The sequence below is a fragment of the Callithrix jacchus genome, chromosome 13 (assembly GCF_049354715.1).
Source record: "Callithrix jacchus isolate 240 chromosome 13, calJac240_pri, whole genome shotgun sequence".
NCBI lineage: Eukaryota > Metazoa > Chordata > Mammalia > Primates > Cebidae > Callithrix > Callithrix jacchus.
The window spans coordinates 101,219,078-101,244,534 of record NC_133514.1 but is presented as its reverse complement, the minus strand read 5'-3'; the positions used below and the strand labels follow the sequence as shown (position 1 = coordinate 101,244,534).

The 25,457-nt window shown below is 44.2% G+C and overlaps 1 protein-coding gene across 21 annotated transcripts in view; it reads right to left on the bottom strand.

Annotated features, from left to right (window-relative positions):
- The window catches only part of NEDD4L (NEDD4 like E3 ubiquitin protein ligase), a 363,043-nt gene that overhangs the window by 202,240 nt on the left and 135,346 nt on the right, over positions 1–25,457 (bottom strand). For 2 of the 21 annotated variants that reach the window (XM_035271215.3, XM_008979892.5), the window contains exon 1: positions 7,345–7,666. The exons of 17 other annotated variants lie outside the window; for them this stretch is intronic. The gene's annotated coding sequence lies outside the window, so the exon portion shown is untranslated. Of the gene's footprint in view, positions 1–836; positions 906–5,032; positions 5,330–7,344; positions 7,667–25,457 lie in introns of those variants that run through there. 2 more of the 21 variants (XM_078348236.1, XM_078348235.1) reach the window with 2 other exon arrangements.

The following is a 25,457-nucleotide window of genomic DNA, read 5'->3' as shown; positions in this document are numbered from 1 at the left end:
AAAACTTAGCCAGTGTGGTGGTGTGTGCCTATAGTCCCAGCTACTTGGGAGGTTAAGGTGGAAGGATCACTTGAGCTCAGGAGCTTAAGGCTGCAGTCAGCTAGAACTGTCTCAGCCCTCCAGCCTGGGTAACACAGTAAAACCTTGTCTCTTTACCAAAAAAGAAAAAAAAAGTATGCACTGAGGCCCAATATGATCAGTTACTAACACAGGTGGATGTGCACACATGGACACACCTCACAGCAGCAGTAAAGCAACTTATGTGGTAGCATATACACTAGCAAGCATTTTAAGGCACCTAAAACAAATGATGAGAAAATGAATCAAGCAAGGGCACTTGTCAAGCACAAGGAGTATGACACATCAGAGACAAATGCAGAAAGATGAAGGCTGTGTTGAATGTATGCAGCAGGAATGGAAGGCAGTGCTATCCTAGAAAGACCCTACTACCCAAAGGATCAAGTCTGAACCCCTTCCAGGGGAGGTCGGTGTGGAACAAGACAGGCAGGCTGGAGGAGTGCACCTGGAGGAAGAGCAAATCCACATGTTGAAAAGGAACCTGCGCCATCCTGTTTACAAACGGATGTTGCATGCTCTTCTGGAGAAAGCTACCAGTCCAGCACTTCTCCAATATGTCTGTGCATGAATCACCCAGGGAATCAAGTAATTGGCAGACTGTAACTCAGCTCCTCTGGAGCAGGGCCTGACATCTTGCATTTCTGACAAGCTCCAGGGACCCTGCTGCCCGTGGACCACACTTTGAGAAGCACTGTCCTGGAGGACAGCCTGGCCAATGATAGGCAGAGGGAATGAGAGTTTAACAAAAAGAATATCACCTGCCAGGCAGGGAACAGGAGACCTGGGTTTCTGGCTCTCCCCTTTTTTCCTGGTCTCAGGTCCTTTAGCTGTAAAACAAGAGGGATCTCTTAGATTCCTTTATAGCTTTAAAAACTTGAGGCAAGAAGAAAGGTTTATGGCCTGAAGAGCTGCACCTCTTAAATCAGGGATTAAAGAGGAGGACAGAGTTTCAGAGAATAAAAAGTTACTGGGAAGCTGCACTCTTCAAGGCAAGAGAAGAAGAATTTACTTATTTTTTATTGGAATGTCTCTACAAAAATACCAAAAGACATATGCCCAGGGCTATTTATTGCAAAACAATAGACAAGTCTGGGAATAACTCAAGTGTCCATCAATAGGAGCCTGACTGAATGAACTTCCATAGGCCCACAGCAGGGAGCTATAAAAAGACAAGGGAGTTCTCTGTATACTGACGTTGTGTGAGTTCCAGGATACAGTGTTAAGGGGAAAAAAAAAAAAAAACAAAAAACCAGGGCTCAGAACAGTATGTACCATGTGCTGCTTTATGAGTAAGAGTGAATACAAATATATCCATACTCTTTCCAAAAAGGGCAATGTAGGAGGGATAACCCCAAAACAAATAAAGATGGTTACCTATAAGGGAACAGGGACAGAAAGCAGCCTTAATATATCTAATTAGCATAGTTAGGTTTTGGCCAGTGTTTTGTCTAATTTAAAATGAGAATTAAATTTGGAAAAAACAAATTGAAACATACACTATGTATCAAGTTAGTGGTGAAGTCATATAGAGAAACATTATTTCACCTGACTTTGAAACCTGTTTTTATCATCATCCCTGATGGTATAGGCTAAATAAAAAAGAAATATTTAACTGCCTTCAATAGCAAGAAAAATAGCAAAACGTCAACGATGGTTGAAGCTGAGTGATGAGGTTTCATTATGCTGCTTGTTCTCATGTTATGTTCTCTTTGGTATATGTTTGAAGAATAATTTAAAGATAGCTTTCCAAATCTGCTTTTTTTTGGTTGTTGCTGTTTTTTGTTTTGAGACAGGGTCACAGTCTGTCACCCAAGCTGCAGTGCAGTGGCACAATCTTGGCTCACTGCAAACTCTGCCTCCCAGGTTCCAGTGATTCTCCTGCCTCAGCTTCCCAAGTAGCTGGGATTACAGGCAGGCACCACCATGCCCGGATGGGCTCGAACTCCTGACCTCAAGTGATCTGCCCACCTTGGCCTCCCCAAGTGCTGGGATTATAGGCGTGAGCCAACACACCAGCCTAATCCTTATCTAACATTAACATACACACACTGAGCAATAATGCAAGAGTGTCCAGGTTTGCAATGAAGACCGGCTTAGTCCACCAAAAGTGAGTATCAACATATAAAAGATCTAAATTACAAGTAGGTAAGAAGGTGGGGGAAGTGGGGCCACACCTGACTCCTGCTGCAAAGTAATAGATTCAGCATCTGTACAGACCTCACTGTATTCAAGTACATTTTATATGATTTCAACCTGTTTTCACAACAAAACTGCAGGATGACCACTCTGCCCACCTGTACTGAAGGTAAGTGACTCAAATTGATTCCAGGTCAAGTTCTTTAATCTCCAAGTCCAGTGCTTTTCATACTGTCCCCTCTTGTAGCCCCACTAACAGGAGTGTGGGGCAAGGATGGGGTTCACGAACGTAAAGCCAACAATCTCCAGTAGTATTTTAAAGAAAGATTCATACTAATTTTTAACCTTGTTTCATAATGTATCTATGTTATCTTAATACAAACATAGTGTAGTTCATGACTTATCATCAATTAAAATAGGCCTGCATATGTATTTTGTGGCTTATGGACCCAGAAGCCACAATTACTTATTCTGGCTATCAGAGGCATTAAATGACACCAGCCTCCCTGGGGCAGTAGTAGCTGTCACCCAGCAAAAAAATGGGACAAGTCTCACTGGCCAGCTAGCACATTGCTGGTAGCATTTCCAGCTGACAGTATTTCAACTGGCACCTACAAATACATTCTCTGTTAATGTAACCTTTTCAACCTGAAAATTTTGTCTAGTCTTTTCAATATACCACCCAGAAATGAGTGAGTGCAATGGAAAATAAATTAAAATCACATACTATGGTTTGAAATGGTTCAAAATTATCTGGGCACATTTTTGAAAGAGCCACTTGATGGCTACCCTGAGCAGACAGTCAAGATAACAACGTAACTTTGCAGCAGACTATTTCAAAGAAAACAGTAAGACTGAGCACTACATCTGTTAACAAAATGGCGGCAAGTTTGTTTGTGCTTTTTTAATAAGCTTTTTTGTTTCAGAATTAGAGAATTATTGCAGATATCATAGAGTCCCCATGTACCCTGAAGCCAGTTTCTCCTATTACTAAGATCCACATTAGCTCAGGACATGTCTCACAACTAATGAAACAAGGTTGACTTATCATTAACAAAATTCCATACATTATTTCCATTTCCTCAGTTTTTCCCTAATGGTCTTTCTCCTGTTGCAAGATGCAATCCTTTCAATTTAAATTCACCCATAGGAAGGCTACTAAGCAAATAACAAATTCAAGCCTAAAAGACTAAAATGTTTCTCAAGGCATCCTTAGCTAAAGAAAAATGCAGATGTTGGATAAAATAGCAGAGTCAGCTCTTCAACAAACCAACTTGATCTCTATAGCCTCAGAATCACCACGTTAGAGAACTTATACCTAAACATGGTCTCGAACTTCTGGGCTCAAGTAATCCTCATGCCGCAGCCTACTGAAGTGCCAGGATTACAAGTGTGAGCCACCTCGCCTGGTGTTTCACGGCATTTCTTATTTCGTCAACCACAACTGACACTTCAGGCTGTGTGGCAGGTGCCACCCTCTGTAGTGAGGAAAGTGGAGCAGCACCCAGGCTTCTACCGCTAGATGCTTGTCAGTCTCACACCCCACACTGTCAAATATGACAAGCAAAAATGTATGCAGACAGTGTCAAATGTCCCTTGCAGGAGAGACCAGTAGCAGTTTTGCCTTCTCTCCCACAAGGGACATTTAGCTTTAAGCAATTTATGATATAGATAAATATAACAAGATTTCTATAGCAATGTAAGAAGATGTCAATGTGGATTAAACAACTATTTTAAAACATCTTTTATTAGACTATATACATGAGTATTTGTCTCAGAAAATATAATCAATATGAAAACCAAAGAAGGCTGGGCGTGGTGGCTCATACCTGTAATCCCAGCACTTTGGGAGACCGAGGTGGGCAGATCACCTGAGGTCAGGAGTTCGAGACCAGCCTGATGAATATGGCAAAACCCTGTTTCTACTAAAGATACTAACATTAGCCAGCTCTGCTGGCAGGCGCCTATAATCCCAGCCATTCAGGAGGCTGAGGCAGGAGAATTGCTTGAACCTGGGAGGCAGAAGTTCCTGTGAATGGAGACTGTGCCACTGCACTCCAGGCCTGGGTGACAGAGCAAAACTCCATCTCAAAAAAACAAAACAAAACAAAGAAACCAAAGAAACCAAATCAAAGTTGTTTCTGTGAGCTATTATGAATTAGTGCTTTTAAAAATAAATGTAATGTATAGGTTTAATAAATCCCTAGAAACAAGGAATTCAAATTAGAAATATTCTTAACCCTTTCCATCCTAGGATGCTAAAGTAAACATTAGATTCTATAACTAGCAGTCAAACCAATCAAGCATGAGGCAGAATCTGGTCTGGGAAAGAGGCCAAGACAGACAACCCATAACCACGGTGTGTCCCTCAGCTCCCCCACGTTCCATCCTTGAGGACCATGAACACGCTGCCCAGGAATCCTTTTGCCACCAGCAATTAAAACAGGCCCCATTCCCTAAAAGAAAATTAGTGCCAGGGATAGGAAAGATCCGGTTGTGAAGGACATACCTGAAAAATGCTTTAGGCTGATGTCCCCAGCTTCTTATATGTCACTCTGCTTAATTTGGGATTGGAGGTAGCAAGAAATAAGCCAATAATCAACAGTTCTCAAGGGAAATCTGATAGGCTGCAGGATGGTGCCATCCAATTTTTTTAAAGTGGTTTTAAAAGTTGTCTCTTAAAATAAATTTTTAAAAAGGGCCACCTGTCATTTTTGCAGCTCTGAAAGCTTTTTTTCATCTTTGTAAAGGTCTCAACATGAACATGTAGAAATACCATCACAGATCTAGGTCAGAAGAAATGGCTAACTTTACCTACCCTGTGGCTACTACGCCATCCAGACAGCTCTTTCCTTTATGGCGGGGTGCCAATGGGTGTCCAAGCAGAAAGGTGAAGAAGGCAGGTCATTGCTGTAGAGACCCAAGCCATTATCACTTGCAGGCGAGAGCCTTTGATCAGCTACTGCCACCCCCACCCCCACCCACAGGAGAGTGTGGGCAGTGCCTTCCCTCAAGCAGGCTCAGGGAAAGGCTCACCAGAAGGTCCTCGGATTTTAGGAACCCAATCACCACCCTCAAGACCTCCATCCAACAGGCTGCTCTGCAGTTTCTCTCTACTGCTGAAAAGCTTTGGTTCCACCCCATCAGTCTCAGCCCAAATTCCATCCAAGGCAAAGAGAGCACATAAAGAGAAAACTGGCCATGCCCGGTTCCTACAGGTGGGCAGGTGGCTGGCAGGGAACGGATCACATGGGAGAACCACAGAGCTAGGCCTGTGCATACTAACCCAGCAAAGCATCATTTACATTAAAGATCATTAACCAGGTGCTCAGGGCCCTTGGCAATAGGCGAGAGTTCACAGGTGAAAAATGCATTTGGATCAAGGCGTAGCCTCTTGTTGCCAAACACAGGTTTGGGTCATTTCAGGAGAAGGGCACATCAATGGCAAGGAAGGAGCAGAAGCAAATGGGGGCGTCTCAGGAGGGGACTCCGTTTCCTCCTTACAAAGCTACTCCCACCCACAGCCACAGTCCATTCCCTCAGGTTGATGTGCTGTTCTTCCTCGTCCTTATGACGTAGAACCACCACCTTTCATGTGAAGCAGCTTACAGGTAAGGAATTATAAACAGATTCAGGTTTATGGCGTTTGTCTCGCCAATTTTCCATTTCTCAATAGAAACATCTCCTTTTAAGGTGATGGCCCAGGCTCTATCATGGCAAGTCCCACCCAAAAAGGAAGGCGCTTCCCTATTCACTAAAGCACTTCGTTGTTCCGCCCACATCCAGGGACCCAATGCCACACAGTTCTTAAGCACAAGAAGTCGCCGTCAAGCAACCAGGGTCAGAAGTTCAATTTCACACATTACCAACTGCCACAGTTTTGAAGGTTTCTGGCAAATGTTCTTTCTGACATGCTTCAAGTTGCTGCACACACTCTGCACCCTCCTCCTCACCATCTCCTCTTTCCCCTCATAAAAACCACCAGGAGCTCCCATCTCAGCCTTTGTTTAAGGCAGCCTGAGACTTTCTCATTGTTTATACAGAATCATCCAAAAAGAACAAGCACTGGCCTGGTTTTCTATTCCAGCATTAACCTAATTCAATTTTCCTCAAGTTAGATGTTTACCAGAGAGTATTATCTGTGGCTGATGATAAAAAATAGAGAGAACAGAAAAGTAGAGCTGAATTATCCCTGCTAGTAAGATCAGGTTGAAGAAACAGAGATTGATTTCTACATCTTTTTTAATGGCATATAACATGGTAAAGGTAGTCTTTACGTTAAAGGAAAACATACGTGCCAGTTTCATTTTCTCCTAAAGGGAATAAAAGTTTGTATGTTTGAAGGCTGAAGAATGGGGGAAAAGACAATGAGTAATGATCAGGCACCTCATTTACAATTTTTTCAAGTTCCTAACTGCACATTTATCCATTTAAGAGCAAAATCATTTGATCTGTATGAATACATGTAAAAACTTAAGTTAGGGATCATGTGACTCATCCCCAGGTATTTCCCGTAAAGGTTAGAAAGCAAATGAGAAGGCGTGTGTATCCCAGGAGGTAAAAGTAAAACAATAGAGAAGTATGCCTGTCCCATCACCAGCGGGCTGACTGCAGTAGCTATGCTCTCAATTGAACTTAATTCACAGTGAAGCCTAAAAAGAATCAAATCTTAAATAAGAGATCTGTCCTTGCTTCACCTGTGGTTTTGAACTCAGAAATCTGAACATTTCTGAACTCTGCATGACAGATTCCTTCACAGTGTCTATTTTTGACATTTCAAGAACACAGTGATGACAAATGCAGTAATTTATTCATAAGAGGGGGGAGAGTCACCAGGGCGTTATCTGCGTAATTTTTCAGTGCACCACCCTGAAGAAAAGAGGTTGCCAACAAGATGACACAGGTTAAATACGTGAATAATTATAATTCTTCACTGTGCCGCCTTTTGATTTTGAAGCATGCAAAAACTGTCTAACGGACATTTTAAAAAGAAAGCAAGCAAGTTCAAATAATCCCCCCAATCCTGCCTATATAGGTTAAAGCTGATGGATCCACGGTAAGAGAACACTGTCCTGATGCTGTGGGCACGAATAGAGTCATAAGAGGAACGGAACCTTCAGTGCCACTTACCAGATTCCCGGCAGGAAGAGCTCGTCTGAAGTGGGGAGAGAGGCAGGTCTACGTGCAGATGGTCTGTTTCCCTTGACAACAGCAACGGCGGTGACGAGGAGAAATCCTGGTCTCTGCCAGCTCCCGGCCAGGTAACCAACAGCCTGGAGCGGGAGGTGCTGTGCTGGGGAGGCCGTGTGGGGAGGGCTCTGCAGCAGCTCCCGCCCAGGTAGGGCCCCAAGCAGCCACCCACCCACAGGGGCACCCTCGCACTGCTGAAGCCTGTCTAGGTTGGAAGCTGCTGCCGAGGATGCCTGCCTCTCTCGGGAGCAAATTCAAATGTGGGGAACAAGGAAGTGCCTCATCAGAGGCAGCAGAGCCAATGACTATAGGAGGAACTTTGTGTATTCAAAAGGCACAAAAAAGCAATTCAAATCACAGCCCCACAACGCTGCCCTGGCAGCAAAACCATAGCAGGGAAGTTATGATAACAGCCAGCTTGCCATGACAAGTGTGTACACCTGGCTTGGCCCAGGTGACCCTGGAGCCTCGGGGATCCCTCTCAGGCATATGGAATGACCCTTCTGGAATATCAACAGCATCTTTTCCTAAATGTCCATAGCAATGTTAAAAGGAAAAGTATTCAAGGCAATAAGGAAACTCCTCGAGATAACTGTTTAAACAACTGTCTCACATTCTCACATACAGGGCATGAGCCTGTATTTTCTTTTCTTTTTGAGACAGAGTCTCACTCTGTTGTCCAGGCTGGAGTGCAATGGACCGATCTCAGCTCACTGCAACCTCCGCCTCCTGGGTTCAAGTGATTCTCCTTCCTCAGCCTCCCGAGTAGCTGAGATTATAGGCGTGTGCCACTGTACCCAGCTAATTTTTGTATTTTTAGTAGAGACAGGGTTTCACCATCTTGGCCAGGCTGGTCTCGAACTCCTGACCTCGTGATCCACCCATCTTGCCCTCCCAAAGTGCTGGGATTATAGGTGTGAGCCACACGCCCGGTCATGAGCCTATATTTTCATCAGCCCAAACTAGCTTTGAATCCCATCTCCACTAGCTTCGTGACATCCAGCAAGCTGCTTGACCTATCACACCTTCAGCATTCTTATTTGTAGAAATAGCCGTGAAACCTCCTTGATGGGCTGTTTTGGGACCACAGGTCCTGTCAATGTGCTTTGGCCCTTTTCACATTTCCTTGCCTTTCACAGTTGCCCATGGCTCTGAAAGTATTGTCCTAAATCAACCAGTCACCCCTTTCACCTTCTTTCAGTTTAAAAATGAATCCAATGCATACCCAATAGCAAAAGAGTTTTCTCTTTACTGTCCTTTTTTTAACCAGTATCTCAGACAGGTTAGGGAGGCCAATTTTACAATCATTTTTGCATACAATGGTCAAAGAGACAGATCGCATGACCCGACAGCCCAAACTCTGCCAGTGACAAGAAGTTGCAGCCCAAGGTAGAGGGGGTTTCTTCTGTCCAAAGTTCCACGTAAATTCCCATTTCAAGGCCAAGAACATGTCCCTTTTAAGAGCCAAGAGTGTTAAGGAAAAGAAAGGCTTTATTGAGCCAAAAGGTCTTTTTCTTTAATGCTTCCTTTTAAACGGCAATTATTTCTTACAATGGGAATTTACAGCTTACTTATATTACCATTATTTGATAACAATGACCAGGGCGTGGGTGACCAATCCAACAGTTATGAAGTGACCGTCCACGGGAAGGGGAGACACAGAGTCCCACCTGGGCCGAGAAGCCGCATCACCATCTGGTGGTGGCTGCTGCATTTTACAGTCATGAGCCTACACCATCTTCCATCTCCTCTGTAGCAGGCAGCCCATTGGAATTCCTGCTTTACTACATTAACGTTCTGACAGCTTCATTTGGCTGCTCAAGGACAACTCTTGTTCTTTCCCACCAGATCTTCTTTCCAACCTTCATTCCTTCCCACAGACACTAAAGACAGCAGGGAGGGTAAAAGTTCTCTTCCCTAGACACCTCCCGTGAGACAAAGAATGAAATTTACAACACACATGGAGAAAAAGAAAACAAAGAGCCAATCCGTCCCCAGAACGGAACAGCTAAGAGCGAACGCTACTGAAAATCATGGGGCAGGCACCTCTGCAGAGTGAGGAAGAGCCCAGCTAAAGACCCAGGAAACAAATAAAAAAGAGACAGCATTTGAGGTGGTCCCTGACCGGTGGACAAGACTTAGATGGGCTCAGGCAAGTTGTTCTGTGTGGCTGGAGTAGAGAATATGCTGGAAACTGGGGAGGTAAAAAAGAAAAATGAGCAGGAAATTTTGGAAGAAATGTTCCCAACCACTTCACTCTTCCAAAGCCTTCATCCACTCCTGGCGAATGTATCTAGGTCCAGCAGGGTCTCAGAAGCTGATGCCAACCTGAGGGGAATATTACCAGATGACGTGAAGGCTGTGGAAAAAGAAGAAACTGGAAAATTCATTATTTAAGTGGTGTCACTGGCATACTCTCTAAAAATGATACTAGCAATTTTTTAAAAAGATCTAGGGGGAGGAGAATAAATCTGGGTTTTACAGGCAGCCGTGATGAGGCCTGGGTGACCAGCTGTGCCACAGCTGACAATGTGTCTACATGTAGTAGTGGCATCTGTTTGCAGTATGATAGGAGAGGGTGCCTCTTTTAGGTACAAAGGAAGATAGGAATTATCATAGAACTTCGTACCACATAAAAGGTCCTGTCTCTCACTGCCATTATCCCAGTATATTATTTGCAAGTCTTATAAAATTAAGTATACAATTGGTATTTAATATTATACCAGAATGATTCAAGAGGTAATTTCATACCTTCTGTCTTCCAATCAGAGGTACATTCTCATACATAAAATAGTCTCCAAGGCTGAGAGAGATGGCTCATGCCTGTAATCCCAGCACTTTGGGAGGCCAAGGAGAGATGGAGCACCTGAGGTTGTGAGTTCAAGACCAGCCTGATCAACATGGAGAAACCCCGTCTATACTAAAAATACAAAATTAGCTGGGCATGGTGGCACATGCCTGTAATCCCAGCTACTCGGGAGTCTGACGCAGGAGAATCACTTGAACCTGGGAGGCGGAGGTGGCAGTGAACCAAGATCGCGCCATTGCACTCCAGCATGGGAACAAGAGCAAAACTTCTTCTCAATAAATGCAAAGAAATAGCTCCTAAATAAAATGGCTTATACCAAGGAATACAGTCTCGATCTGACCTCATCAACATCCCGCGCACTGGCCTTACTCTCCTCTTAGCCACGTCACTGTAAAAACCTCTGCAACTGCTACAGACGCATGCCCAAGACTACGCAGGCTGCTGTGCTGTGTTGGAACATGATCATATCAAACTAAGATATCAACTGTTTCAGCTGGTCAGAAGTGAAGCGCAAGCAGGCAGAAAGACAAGGCTACACATTAAACATCCTTTTTTTTTTTAACATCTGGAAATGTATGGCCCATGTTCAAGTGCCAGGCTCAGCTCAAATTAGCAAGTGATGATAAATTCCTGGAGGCCTAGAACTCCGTGTTCTTCATCTCCCAGTACAGTGCCTTTCAACATAAATAGATGGTTGCTGAACTTCACTGAAAGAAAGAGACAAGTACCTGTGGGCTGCATCACCACCAGAGAACCCAGCAGGAGGCAGATGCTTGCGTTCAGCCAGGTTGGAAACCAACCGTGTCAGCAGTGAAAAGCATGTCAAGGCAGCAAGGAAACCACTAAGGTGAGTGGTAAACTACTGAAAGGCTAAACTACTGAATCACTAAACCAGAGAAGCTAGGAATCAGGAGACCTGAGAACTAACCCTAATGATGCCCTTAAATACCTTCGTTGCTTAAGACAATTTAAAACTTAACCTTTGAGAAATCAGCAAGCCTATCACAAGACAGGCAAAAGGAACATCCCCGCCACGATCTCCCCTTGGTACCAAATTAAGGATGGCACCTTACACAGTCAATAGTGTCTCGGAACCAAGAAGTCATTTCTCATCTTGAACAATGCATTTAATCTCTTGGTTTCAGAATGTCTGTATGTTAAGATGACAGCTCCTCGTCACACAGTTTAATGGTCCAGGCTCATATATTTAGGAACCCAGGATTGAAAAGCCAACTTACATGCTACTGTCATTAAGTTTTTATTATTATTACTATTTTCTGTCGCTCAGGCTGGAGTGCAGTGGTGTGATCTCAGCTCACTGCAACCTCTGCCTCTCGTGCTCAAGCCATTCTCCCACCTCAGCCTCCCAAGCAGCTGGGACTACAGGTACATGCCACCACACCAGGCACATTTTTGTATTTTTTTTTTTTGTAGAGAAGGGGGTTTCACCATGTTACCCAGGCTGGACTCAAATTCCTAAACTCAAGTGACCCACCCACCTCAGCCTCCCAAAGTGCTGGGATTTGTGGCATTAAGCAAGTTGTTATCAAGCTTGCACCATGTATCTTGTCAGCATTGAGGTTTCCCAGATTGAAGGGCTTATCAGGGCTCACCTCTCACTGTCCACCAGGTACAACTTTTCTGAAATCACCAATTACATGCCTGTTACCTGTGCATGCAATTGAGCTCTTTGGTTATACACTGAAGTGGTAGGAGTATAAGTTATATTTGCTGGTTATACACCAAGTACTAGTTTGATATGATTGTTTCGTATTAAGACTCTCACCAATAAAACTTTAAGTTGTACAGACCAAGGCCAATGTCTTTTTTTAGCAATTTACCTATTAGAGCAGAACCAACCTTCAGATCACCTCAGTCCAGGGTACGTAGCTGCAAAACCCAAATAAATAGAAACCACCTCTGGATTCTGAAATAGAGGCCACCAAAAGCCAGGACCCTGATCTCAGAGCTTCATTAACCGACTGTAACACAATTCTGAACAAGCTTCATTATTGAGCTTCCCACTACAGAGATTAGGCTTCTAATCAGCAATAAGGCATGTCAAACAGCATTACTGCCTCTCCTACAGGAGCCAGGCACACCAAACACAACAGAAAAGGTAGTGACGGGGGTGGGGGGCTGGAGGGGAGTTATTCATTGATACAAATGGCAATTAAAAGCCGCAGCCATTATAATTATCAAGTCTACTCAAAAATCAATTTAAGTTCTTTTTATCACTAGTTTTTGTTTTTTCTTTCTTATTTTTTTAGAGACAGAGTCTCATTCTGCCATGCAGGCTGAAGTGCAGTAGTGTAATCATGACTCACTGCAGCCCTGACCTCCCAGGCTCAAGCAATCGTCCCACCTCAGCTTCCTGAGTAGAAGGGATTGCACCACCATGCTGGGCTAACATCTAAAAATTTTTTGCAGGTACAGAGTCTCACTATGTTACTTGCTATGTTTAGAATGGTCTTGAAACACTGGTGTCCTAAAGTGCTGGAATTTCAGGTGTGAGCCACCATACCCAGACTTTTTATCACTGTTACAGCTTCTTTTTTTTTTTTTTTGAGTTTGAGACTGTTGCCAGGCTGGGGTGCAGTGGTGCAGTCTCAGCTCACTGTAACCTCCGCCTCTTGGGTTCAAGTGATTCTCCTGCCTTAGCCTTCTGAGTAGCTGTGACTACAGGCATGCGCCACCATGGTCAGCTAATTTTTGTATTTCTGGTAGAAATGGGGTTTCACCATGTTAGCCAGGATGGTCTTAATCTCTTGCCCTCCCGACACACCCACCTTGGCCTCACAAAGTGCTGGGATTACAGGCGTAAGCCACAGCGCCCGGCTCACGGTTACATCTTCTATTTGAAGGCAGAACAAGACGGATTTAAATAATAGAGGTAAAAGGTAAACTAAGAAATATAAATTATAGGTTCTCACTCAAAGAGGTAACTTTAATATCTAAATCTAAAATACACCCTTCCAGTAGCAAATGCAATACAGATTCTTCACACGAAAAATGTATATACATATCCTGTAGACAGACACATGAACACATACACAGATTTAGTGAGAAGAACATGAACACTCATGAGCCTGTTTCTCTGAGGTAATGCTACTAACCCAGGGCATTATACCCTTTCAGACCTTCATCTAACTTTCTGTATTATGTGTTTCTTATAAAAACATGAGATCAAATTATACAAACCAATCTGCAACTTACTTTTCATTCTATGTTATAAAATGTTTCCGTAACATTAAATATTTACCTGCAATATCATTTCTAATAGCTTTATAATATTTCCTTATAAAGAGATACCATTATTAAGCTAATTTAGGGTGTTTCAACTTTCTCATTATGATAAGCATTCTTTAGGTATATGGTACAGACACACTCTCTTTGGATATCTAAGGGTAAGAGAGAACTGCAGTACTTCTTTAGGAAGAGTTCCTTTGAATGAAGTGGTGTCTGCTTGATCAACGGGCATGTACACTCTTCTTTCTATGTATTTAATACTTTAAACAATACGTTAATTGAAGAAAATTTAGAAATTCAGAAAAAGCAAATATAATTCACACTCCTACCACTACCGCCCTGACATAATGTTCATAGTTTGCATACCCACTCCAGTCTTTTCTCTTGTTTCTGTTTTTTTAGACAGAGTCTCACTCTATTGCCAGGCTGGAGTGCAGTGGCATGATCTACGGTTCACTGCAACCTCAGCCTCCCGAGTTCAGGCAATTCTCCTGCCTCAGCCTCCTAAGTAGCTGGGACTACAGGCATGCGCCACCACACCCAGCTAATTTTTATATTTTTAGTAGAGACAGGGTTTCAACATGTTGGCCAGGATGGTCTCTATCTCTTGACCTCATGATCCACCCGCCTCAGCCTCCCAAAGTGCTAGGATTACAGGCGTGAGCCACTGTGCCCAAACTAGTCTTTTCTAATTATGTCTTTTTCTCCCTAAAAACGATTTTTTAAAAATTTTTGACCGAAGAAATGCATGGTTAGATTTTGCTGGAGTTTTGATTCTCTTTTAGAGAATCCCACATAAAAGATTATACTTACTTTAAATTTAATAACATGTCGTAGAACTCTTATTCAATGAAGATATGAAATAAAAACCACCTGACTTCTGCTGGATGACCTAAGATGGAGAGAGGAAGGGGTGAAGTAAGGAGAGAAAGGCGGGGATGGAGGAAAAGGAGAGGGGACTGCGGTGTGCTGAAGGAAAGCTATGCCCACCACTGCTGGGGGTTACAGGCTTCACCATGAGCAATCACTACCTCTGAGGTCACTCAGTGACCATTAGTTACAACGGATGAAATCATGTAAAGAAGCCAAAACCACTGGCCAGGGAGGAAATCACCCTGGGCTGACCAGGACATGTGCAAGGCCCCACCTCAACACCTGAATTCTGATTTACAGGTTCATTATTGGACTTGATGGCTGCTAAATCCTTAAGCTAGCTGCCATCAGATGCACTTGTTCTGAACTTGGACAGCCTCCTAGAGAGCCCAAAACTCACACCAGTCTAGTGGTATGAGTTAAATATGCCCAAGACAAATCGAGAGTGTTAAAACATAGCCATTTAAACTCTAGGCTCATTGTCTGTAAGTTATTTTCTTCCTTTAGGTGTATTGTTTTAACTCCTGGGGTGAAAAGGTCACTACCTGTGGTTTGGGTTTTGGAAGAGAGATGCACCCCAGAGCAGGACAGGGCTGTGGAGCTCAAGTAGGGAAGGCACCAGATGGGGCTGAACTTTTAAAGACAAAAGATCCTCTTGGTGCCTTTCAAACAGCAGGCTTAGCAGACAGAGAGAAAGTCAGAGACAATCTGACGTGGGCTTTAGAAAGTCTAAAAATAGACACTTGCAGCAGAATGGTTTCTTTAGAGAACAATTTTAAAGATTCCCAGGAGGTGTCAGCTGTTCACCAGATATTGGATGAGGATAAATGCCTTCTGAGCTGTCAGGGGATTGCAAAGCTCATGGTGAAGGCGCCCGAGACAGGTGAAGAAAAGGTCTCGGTTCAGAATCCTGCTCACGACAAAGCGTCCTGGGAGAGAAGATCTCTGATTCAGGAGAGCAGCACTGAACAGGAGCTGAGAATCAACTCCTGGCTTCTATAATGTAAAGCCCTGGCCACCAATGTGCTGTTATCTGGAAAGTCAAGGGTAGGGGCTGTGGGACCAGAGTAACACAGGGCTTGAGAGTGCACCAGGGCCAGATTTAAATTCGACGTGTCCCATGGCACACTGGAATACAGGCCAGGACAGTCAGGAGCTCCAAGTCTAGTCCTGCCTCCCCGTGTAACTTCAGGTCCTTGCTATAACATGCAACCTCCCAGACTCTCCCCAAGTCTGCAGAGGTGGACCCACAGTGGTTCCTGACCCAGGCCACCCACATCTGACCCCAGGCCAAGGGAGTCGCTTGCTCTGAGCTGAGTCTTGATGGCAATATGTTTTTGGAGCTCCCAGGTGATGCTAATGTCAGGAGAGGCTTGAGAACCACTGCTGTGAGGGTCCCTTTCAGCTCTATGTCTGGATGAACATTTGAATTCATCTCCATTTTTCTCCCAGTAGGCTTGTGAAGCGCTGTCTGATAAAAGGAGAAATGAGGGGCAGGTGGACCGTCCTGTGGGTTGGCCTGGGCATCCAGCACAGGTCCTGGTCGCAGCGGGACCGTCGCTGAACAGAGGTGTTGGCCACACATCCCCCTGGAAGGACTCTTTGGTTCTACATATTCAACATGGTCCTGCTTTTGTCCAAACTCCTTTATTTTAGTCCTCAAAATACATCTGACATCCCTACCATGAAGGTTCCCCAGGATTAAATGGAGGCAAAGTAGTGAAAAATGTAAACAGGAGATAAAACAGACTCAAGCATGTTCCCAGCTCTTTAGAAAGCAAGAATGTAAGCTCCTGAGCTAGGAGCACATTCATTTCCTCTATCCCTTGAACTCAGACCAAAGAGAAATAAAACGCACAATGGAGGGGGGAGGTGGGCTGTGGTGAGGATTTTCTGATTTTTAATGTGATTTCTATATTTGCTTTCAGAATACAAGTTCCATCTGCTTCTTTTTTTATGAGAAAGGGAAATCGTGCATTTAATCATCTTTGAATATTATTAATTTTATACTTCTATGTCGAGTGCGGGTAATTTGATTTTCGTAATTAATCTCACTAATACATGTGACAAAAAAGAAAACAAAAAAAGTGCTATTTTCATGTATTACAGAAAATGTTAAGTCAAAGGTTTATACATAATGAAGCATACTGGATTAAAATCCTAATCATGCATTTTTTAGATTTAATTTTTTTCTTTATTGCTCTTCTGATTGATAAGCCCCTCAGATAAAGATTTTTTTCCCCTTCCCACTCCTCCTTCCCTGGCCCCCACTCTTTGCTCATTTTCCTTCCAGAAGCTGCCCTGCTTGCTCACTCCCTGCCCTCCAGTCCCCCACCTGCCTGGTTCAGCAATTCAGTGAGCCATGAGTCAGAAAGCCAAAGCCCAGAAGATTAAAACAAACTTGTCAGGTTGTTGTAAAGCTTTTCTGGGTTCCCCAAGCCCCTCTAGAGCCAGCTCATGTGGACCAGACAACTGCCGGCCCTCAAAGACTGGAAGCCACAGAGACAAACAAAGCCCATTTTTTTGAAGGCCCTCCATGGGGTCATCAAAAACCCATGCACTAGGCTTTATGCCTGGCCCTTCCTACTGAGTGGCCTTGTCCACTACCCACTGCTTAAAGGCTTTCCTAGCACCTATTAGTAATTTCAAAGATCACTTTCCTGCATGAAGACAGGCCTGACACCATGAACAAGAGTTCTGAGACTGAAAGCAGAAAACCAAGATTCTTAGTTAAATGATCAAGTGAGAACCCAATCATTTACTGGCGGTGTAGACAGTAGATTGGAATGATTGATTCCAATCACCTGGGCAGCTGGATGTGCCAAAGCTGCACAGAAGGTCTGAATCAGAAGGTCTGGAGGCGGGGCCTCAGCATTCCAGGTGACAGGCATGCAGTCAGCATGAGAAGAGTACCTGTGCAAGCACACCGGAATCCAGCTCCAACTCGGGCACTTAAGTCTGCTGTGACTTAGCAAGATGCCTAACCTTTCTCATCCTCCATTTTTCTTATCTAGAATATGCCAATAATAATCACTTCCTCCTAAGAGTGATTGATGACTCTGATTTAATTATGCCATATAAAGCTGCAGTGTCTTAAAATACAGTAGGTCTCAGCCTCTGCTGCTTCATCTACAAAACGCCAGTCAGAAGAGAAAGAATGATCTGCTGGGAATGTGAAGAGGAAGTGAAGACAGGAGGGAGTGTGACTCACACCGGCTGGGTTTTTTATTTAAAAAAATATACATATGAATTTATGATGAGCTAACGGCCAATTTACAGAACATCCCATTCTCCTGCTCACATCAGGGGTGAGCCAACACCCCTGAGAACCCAACACAGCCCAATAAAATATAGACCGTAAGCTCCGTAGGAGCCACTGTCTCTCTGCTGCAAATGCCAGCCTAGAGCTGACATCCGCTGGAGAAAACCAATGTGAGAATAAAATCTGCAGAGGGGAGAAGGGCAGTGGGAGAGAAGGAGAAGGGATGCTGATATCTCAACACAGGTTCAAACTTGTTTAATGGACACTTCTGTTGTTTCTAATCTCCTATGACTCAGTCAACTAGGGAATGCATGTTCCTGTGCATCCTCCTCTATATGCATGTGTATATATATCTGTTGGAGAACTGGCAGAACTGGGAGCACTGGGTCTAAGAGTACAGGCATTTGTCATTTTATTTATTTTTGTTTTTTTTTGAGACGGAGTTTCGCTTTTGTTACCCAGGCTGGAGTGCAATGGCGCGATCTCGGCTCACCGCAACCTCCGCCTCCTGGGTTCAGGCAATTCTCCTGCCTCAGCCTCCTGAGTAGCTGGGATTACAGGCACGCGCCACCATGCCCAGCTAATTTTTTGTATTTTTAGTAGAGATGGGGTTTCACCATGTTGACCAGGATGGTCTCTATCTCTTGACCTCATGATCCACCTGCCTTGGCCTCCCAAAGTGCTGGGATTACGCGTGAGCCACCACGCCCGGCCCCATTTTATTTATTTATTTATTTATTTTGAGACAGAGTATCACTCTGTCGCCATGCTGGAGTGTAGTGACGCGATCTCGTATCACTGCAACCTACGCCTCCCAGGTTCAAGGGATTCTCCTGCCTCAGCCTCCCAAGTAGTAGCTGCAACTACAGGCATGCGCCACCACACCCAGCTAATTTGTGTATTTTTAGTAGAGATGGGGTTTCACCATGTTGGCCAGGATGGTCTCCAACTCTTGACCTCAGGTGATTCACCAGTCTCGGCCTCCCAAAGTGTTGGGATTACAGGCATAAGACACCACGTCCCACCTATTTTACTTTTTACTCTGTATTATTTTTTGAGACAGAGTTTTACTCTTTTTGCCCAGGCCGGAGTGCAATGCGTTATCTCAGCTTGCTGCAACCTCTGCCTCCCGAGCTCAAGCAATTCTCCTGCCTCAGCCTCCAGAGTAGCTGAGATTACAGACATGTGCCACCACATCTGGCTAATTTTGTGTTTTTAGTAGAGATGGGGTTTCACTATGTTGGCCAGGTTGGTTTCAAACGCCTGACCTCAGGTGATCTACAGGACTCAGCCTCCCAAAGTGTTGAGATATAGGCATGAGCCACCATGTCCAGCCAGGCATATGTCATTTTTATAAATATTTTTAAATGGCTAGAGGTTGTCCCCACTTAATTGTCCTCCAGCGATAGTTTAAGGGTAGCTGTTCCCTCACATCTTTCTCAACATATAATGCTGTTACAATTTTAATTTTTGACAATTTGATAGTTGAAAAGGTATTTCATTGGAGTTCTAATTGCTATTTCTTTTACTATAAGTGACGCTATCTTGGTATGTTTAATTGCTACTGGTATTGTTTTCTCTAAACTATTTGTATTTTCTGATGATCATTTTTAATTAAGTTATTGGTATTTTTATTGATTTGCAGAAGCTCATTGTATATTAAGGAAATTAGTTCTTTTCTCCATGATGGAAACTGATAGTATGTTCCTGCTTGTCTTTTTATTACACACACACACACACACACACACACACACACACACACACTTTAAGACATATTCATCAGTCTGGTCATTCACAGCTTTTCCAATTTGGGGTTGATGAGATGAAACTGCTTTAAGCCCCTTTTTAAAAAACTTAAAGTGTGTGGACATCAGTAGTCTTAAAGTGTTTCATATGGAATAAGTATCATTCACTTTGAAATCTGGTTCTACTAATGGTGGTAATTCTGAGCTCCCTATCAAAAGCTTACAGGGAAGTGAGCCATAGTCTGGGCTAATCCAGCTCCATGGTCTGAGCACAATGAAGGCCTCCCTGTCATTCCTGTGGTACTAAATGCCAACCAGGAACCTGTGCTCACTGTTCAGCTGCACATTTGCACCGTCTTGCTGCTACAAGTACAGTGCCTGAAGAGCAAGGACCATGACTAACACCTTGCACTGCATGCCCAGTGCTAACGAAACTATAAATAAATGGCCTAATTCGCTCTCCCTCACAGGGTTGGGTCCTGTTTGGGAAAAAGGGTTAGCAGCGCTTAGGAGAACACTTCCTTGAATCCAAAAACCAAGACTTCATGAACAAACATTTCTGGACTACACTGTGCTAATCCTTTAGAGAAACTTTATGAACTGACTCAGCTTCTCTGGGAAACTTCACCAAGCCACCACTCCAGGTGCCCGGCAAGGCCTCTGATAACCTCAGTGGCATCCCCAGCAAGGCTCATCCAAAACCATCTCTGTTCCACTTCCAAACCATGCCAAGCAGGCTGCTGGTGGGAACTAAGAGCAGGAGAGGAGGGCAGAGAATCCCATGACTTCAGAGCTTTCCTCCCACAAGAGGTGACCCCACAACACGGCAATTCCTGGAAGAATGGTGACATTAAAGCCAGACATCCCTCCCAGGATACCCTCATTCCTTCCTACCAACAGATTACATCCTTAAGGTCACAAAACACAGCCCGCTTCCTTTAAGTAACTAGTTTTTCTTTTACAACTAATTTTTTTCTATAAATGGATTTAGAAGTTTTTTAACAGAAGTTAAAATGAACAAAAGAGATAGAAAAGAGGAAAAGAGGGTAGAAGTTAAACAAAAATAATTAAAAACGAATCACATTTCTACCTGCCATGTTCTGGATAACAAAAAGTGTTTTTTGCACACTTACGGTGAACCAAGTAAAACGGGGGTGACTGAAATCTGATGAAGGGATCTGAAATGACACCCACAAGTACAGGAAAAAGCTGTAGGTAACAGGCCCGTGCGGGCAGCACGAAGCTTCAAAGTGAATACTCAATCAACTTGGTAAGATGCAACACGAAAAGCTCTCTCCAAGGAGTGGGTGCTGCAGGGGAGCAGCTGGCTCAGAGCCCAGGTGGAGAGTGTTCCTTCTACCTAGCCGGGAGCGGGCTGAAAGAGGGCATAGCCTGTGAATGCGCAGCTCAAGAAACACTCCAAGAACCAGCACAAATGCCACTGTCTGGGCAAATGTTTGTAGCAAGGATGGCTGGCCAAGTACAGGCAGGTAACCGTCTACTCCTGTGTTGTGCCAGACCCTGTTAAAACTTCAACAGGGACAGCACCAAGCTGAAGAGGCCAAACAAAGCCCAGGGTTGATCTGGCGGAACTTACCAACAGGGCGGCCCAGTGGCACTGGACTGGATGGCAGAACTTCAACTACCTGCAAAAAGCATGCGGTTTATACAGCACCTTCACACAGCACCCTCCTCCCAGCAACCTCCACGTGGCAACCCTCGTTTCTTCAGTGACTGCTGCAGGTACATCTGCCATGGTCATTCTCAGGATGTGTTGAAGTTACTTGTCAGACGGTTCTCCTACACGACCTGGAGCATTATTCTAATGGGAAGGTGTGGTCCCAGTGACAACCCACGTTACCAGAAAGAAGCCTCCTCGGGCCAGGTATCCGATGACAGGAGACCCAGAGGTGAAGGGAGAAGGGGGAGTATCTTTCAAGGTGGCTTCCTCTGCAGTTGGCCACTTAAAAGAAAGGAATGCAGAATTTAAGCTCTGAACAGTCAGGACTTCCCTGCACAGTACAAGGAACATTACAGGGGTTGAAAGAAATAGCTGAGAAACCAAAGCACAGGCCAGGCCTGGTGGCTTACGCCTGTAATCCCAGCACTTTGGGAGGCCAAGGCAGGCAGATCACCTGAGGTCAGGAGTTTGAGATCAGCCTGGGCCACATGGAGAAACACCATCTCTACTAAAAATAGTACAATTAACTGGGTGTGGTGGCATGTGCCTGTAGTCCCAGCTACTTGGGAAGGTGAGACAGGAGAATTGCTTGAACCCAGGAGGCGGAGGTTGCAATGAGCCAAGATCCCACCACTGCACTCCAGCCTGGGTGACAGAGCAAGACTCCATCTCAAAAACAAAACAAACAAACAAACAAACAAACAAACAAACAAACAAACAAAAAAACAACAGAGGGCTGCAGGAACTGTCCTAACAGCCCTGACTGTAAATCTTAATGTCTGCAACTGTAAAGAAAAGAAACTTTATTTTAATATCACATCAACTTTTTCTCCCTAGGTGCCTCCCTCATTTTCTGTCCCACTGAAAACATGCATGGTTTTCCCTGTTTTTGTTAGTATTTGTAACCAAGAGATGTTAAAGGAAAGGAAGGACTTTATTGCAAAATGAACAGATACGGCCTTCATCCCATTTTCCTCTGTGGGTGTTTTCAGCACCCCCTACTCTGTTTTCACCTCTTTGCCACACGTATCCACTTAGGCAATCTGCCCAGGTTTCTTCCACCAAGACTTCATCATGGACTCTTTCCTCTGCTCCCAGCAGAATTTTTATCAAAAAACAAATTCAAGCATCCAGAGAGAAAATCACCCAACCTTGCATTTAAAAAAATGTCAATCTGGGAGCAGTGGCTTACGTCTGTAATCCCAGCACTTTGGGAGACCGCAGTATCATGAGGTTAGGAGATCAAGACCATCCTGGCCAACATGGTGAAACCCAGTCTCTACTAAAAATACAAAAATTAGCTGGGTGTGGTGGCGTGCACCTGCAGTTCCAGCTACTTGGGAGGCTGAGACAGGAGAATTGTTTGAAGCAGGAAGTCAGAGGCTGCAGTGAGCTGAGATCACACCACTGCACCCATCTCAAAAAAAAAAAAAAAAAATTAAAAATTGCTGCTGCTGTGGTTCTTTGAGAGTCACTATCATCAGCCTGAAAAACAATGCCATCTACAAATGACATTGCAAAGTTAGCAATAGGGAAAGAATGACAATACAAAAAAAAAATGTGGTGAAGACCTCTCTAGCCTCTTCTGAGTCTCCTTCACATCAGATTGTTCCATTAACTGTTTTTGTAATACCAAAAACTCCTGCAATCTCAGAACCCTATGAAAAGGGAAATTTCCTTTTATTTCAAAGCCAAATACAAATACTTTTGAGATGAACCTTAGCTGTTCCCATAAACAGCATGGATATTGGCAACTATTTATATAACAGTATTTTTCTATATGAAGAATTCCTTTCTTAGGCTGAGAAAAAAGGATTGCTTGAGGCCAGGAGTTCAAGACCAGCCTGGGCAATATAGCAAGATCCCTGTATCTACAGAAAATTGTAATTTAAAAAATTAGCTGGGCATCGTTGCGTGCACCTGTGGTCCTAGTTATCTGAGAGTCTAAAGCGGGAGGGTTGCCTGAGCCCAGGAGTTCAAGGCTGCAGTGAGCTACAGCTGCAACAGTGCAATCCAGCCTTGGTGACACACAGAGACCCTGCTAATTAATTCATAGACAGATAAATTCCTTTCTTAAATCTGAAAGAGTGTTGAAGTTCTGACTCATAAACATTTAAAACTAAAAATGAATGCTAAACATTTTGTCTATGGGACAAAATATTAAAATGAATACAGTACTCTACATTTGAAGAATTTCATTTTCCCCATGCCTTTTTAGTGGCTGGCATTTTATTTGCATAATTCTACCAATTTAAGAAATTCTCTGGCAGAAAAGAAAGAAATAAAGGGGAAATAAAGTTGCATGCTATGCATTATCTACTTTAAAACCAGTTGTGTAAAAAGTAGAAATTGCTTAAAGTAAAATCACTCTTTCCTCTGCATAAGTGTCACTGTTTGAGAACGGCTTAAATGCCTGCTGAAACACACAAAATGTGAGTAAATGATGTCCTCTGAAAAAGAACTCCAATCAACTATTAGATTGGTTTATCATTCTGACTAGTACAAAAATGCACCTGACAATATGGCCGCCAGAGGGTGCAGTAACTCCCAATACATTTCGATAGAAGTGGAGCAGAAAGAGCCAGTCAAGAGGCCTTCAGGTGACAGAGGTGGCACACATGCCCTCTAATGAACTTTACGTGGGCAGAGCCCCTCTGCGGGAGGCTGTCCTTAAATGTAAAGGCATTGGTGCTAACTTTAAAGTAGGGAGGACAAAAAAGTAATGTGATAGGCACTTACAGAGGACTTTTATATTACTAAAATTCAGAGCTTGCGTATTTTAAAGAAGGCCTTAAACCTACAGAATGGGAAATTAATGAAATGCGAGGGTAATGAAAATATGGGCCTGAAAACATCACCTGGAGAACAAGCACAAGAGGAGGAGAGATTCAGCCAAGGGGTGGGGTGGCCAAGCCAAGTGGGGTGGAAGAACTGGCACTGGAGTTGGCCAAGCACAGAAAGGGGGTAGGTAGCAGTCCTCAGCTCGGTGTCCCTGGGCGGACGTGGGAGGACTAGTGCAGGATGTGTAGGACATGGCTCTGGCCCTTGCGGCGCCAAAGGCCTGTCGGGGAGAATCTTAGCGCCATGTGCTAAGTGCCACCACAGAGACCTTCACAGGGCCAGGCGCAGAGCCAAGGACTCTGCACCCAGGTCACACAGACAGATTGGCAACATTGGCCTGAGAAAGGAGGAGAGCAAGGCAGCTATGCAAATAGGGAGAAGAGGGAGGTTCTGGGCACCAGCCAGGCACAGAGGAAGAAGAGCGCATGGCAACTTGGAGAGAAATGCACTGCAGGGCTTTGCAAAGACCCCAGTGCCCCTGTTCATCCAGGGCAATGCACTCTTGAAGTGTATTTACTACCTATTCCTGTGCCAGAAGGAATCTTAGCACACATTCATTAAGAATCCAGGCATAGAGCCAGGTGTGGTGGATCACCCGTAATCCCAACACTTTGGAAGGCCAAGGCGGGCGCATCATGAGGTCAGGATATGGAGACCATTCTGGCTAACCCCGTCTCTACTAAAAACACTGACGTGTTTGCCTGGGAGGAACATGGTCTGTGTCTTAGAGACAGAATTCTGTATACCTAGGTGGAGGGATAGAGAGAACAGGGCAGCTATGGACATCACTTCAAACGTCCTCTACACCAGCATTCCCCAATCTTTTTGGCACCAGAGACTGGTTTTATGGAAGACAATTTTTCTACAGGTTGGTTCGCAGCTGAGGACGTAGGGTAGGATGGTTTCAGCATGATTTGAGCCATTATATTTATGGTGTACTTTATTTCTATTATTATTACATTGTAATAGATAATGGAATAATTATACAACTCACCATAATATAGAACCAGCAGGAGCCCTGAACTTGTTTTCCTGCAACTAGATGGTCCCATCTGGGGGTGATGGGGGACGGTGCCAGATTATGAGGCATTAGAGTATCATAGAGAGTGTGCCACCTAGATCTCTCGCATGCGCAGTTCACAACAGGGTTCACACTTCTGAGAATCTAACGCTGGAGGCCGATCTGACAGGAGGCGGAGCTCAGGCAGCAAACGAGTGATGGGGAAGCTTCACTCGCCCACCCAGGGCTCACATCCTGCTGTGGGGCCCACTTCCTAACACGCCATAGAAGTTGGAGGCCCCCGCCCTATGCAAACACTGAAAGCCAGACACAGCAGCTGGAGGGACGAGAGAGTGAAGGACAATCCCGGTCCCTAGCCTGGATGCCTGCAAAGATGGCGAGGCCATCGCAGAGACAGGTGATTACAGAGATATTCTGACATTCCAGGCCAAGAAACTATGTAAGGACAAACAAAAAATCCTGAATCATATGGCCCCACTAGGGGTTGAAGTCTCGTTTCAAGAACATGATGGTTTGACTACATATGGAATAACAAGAGAAGATGAAATCACACTACAGGGAGCCAGTACACC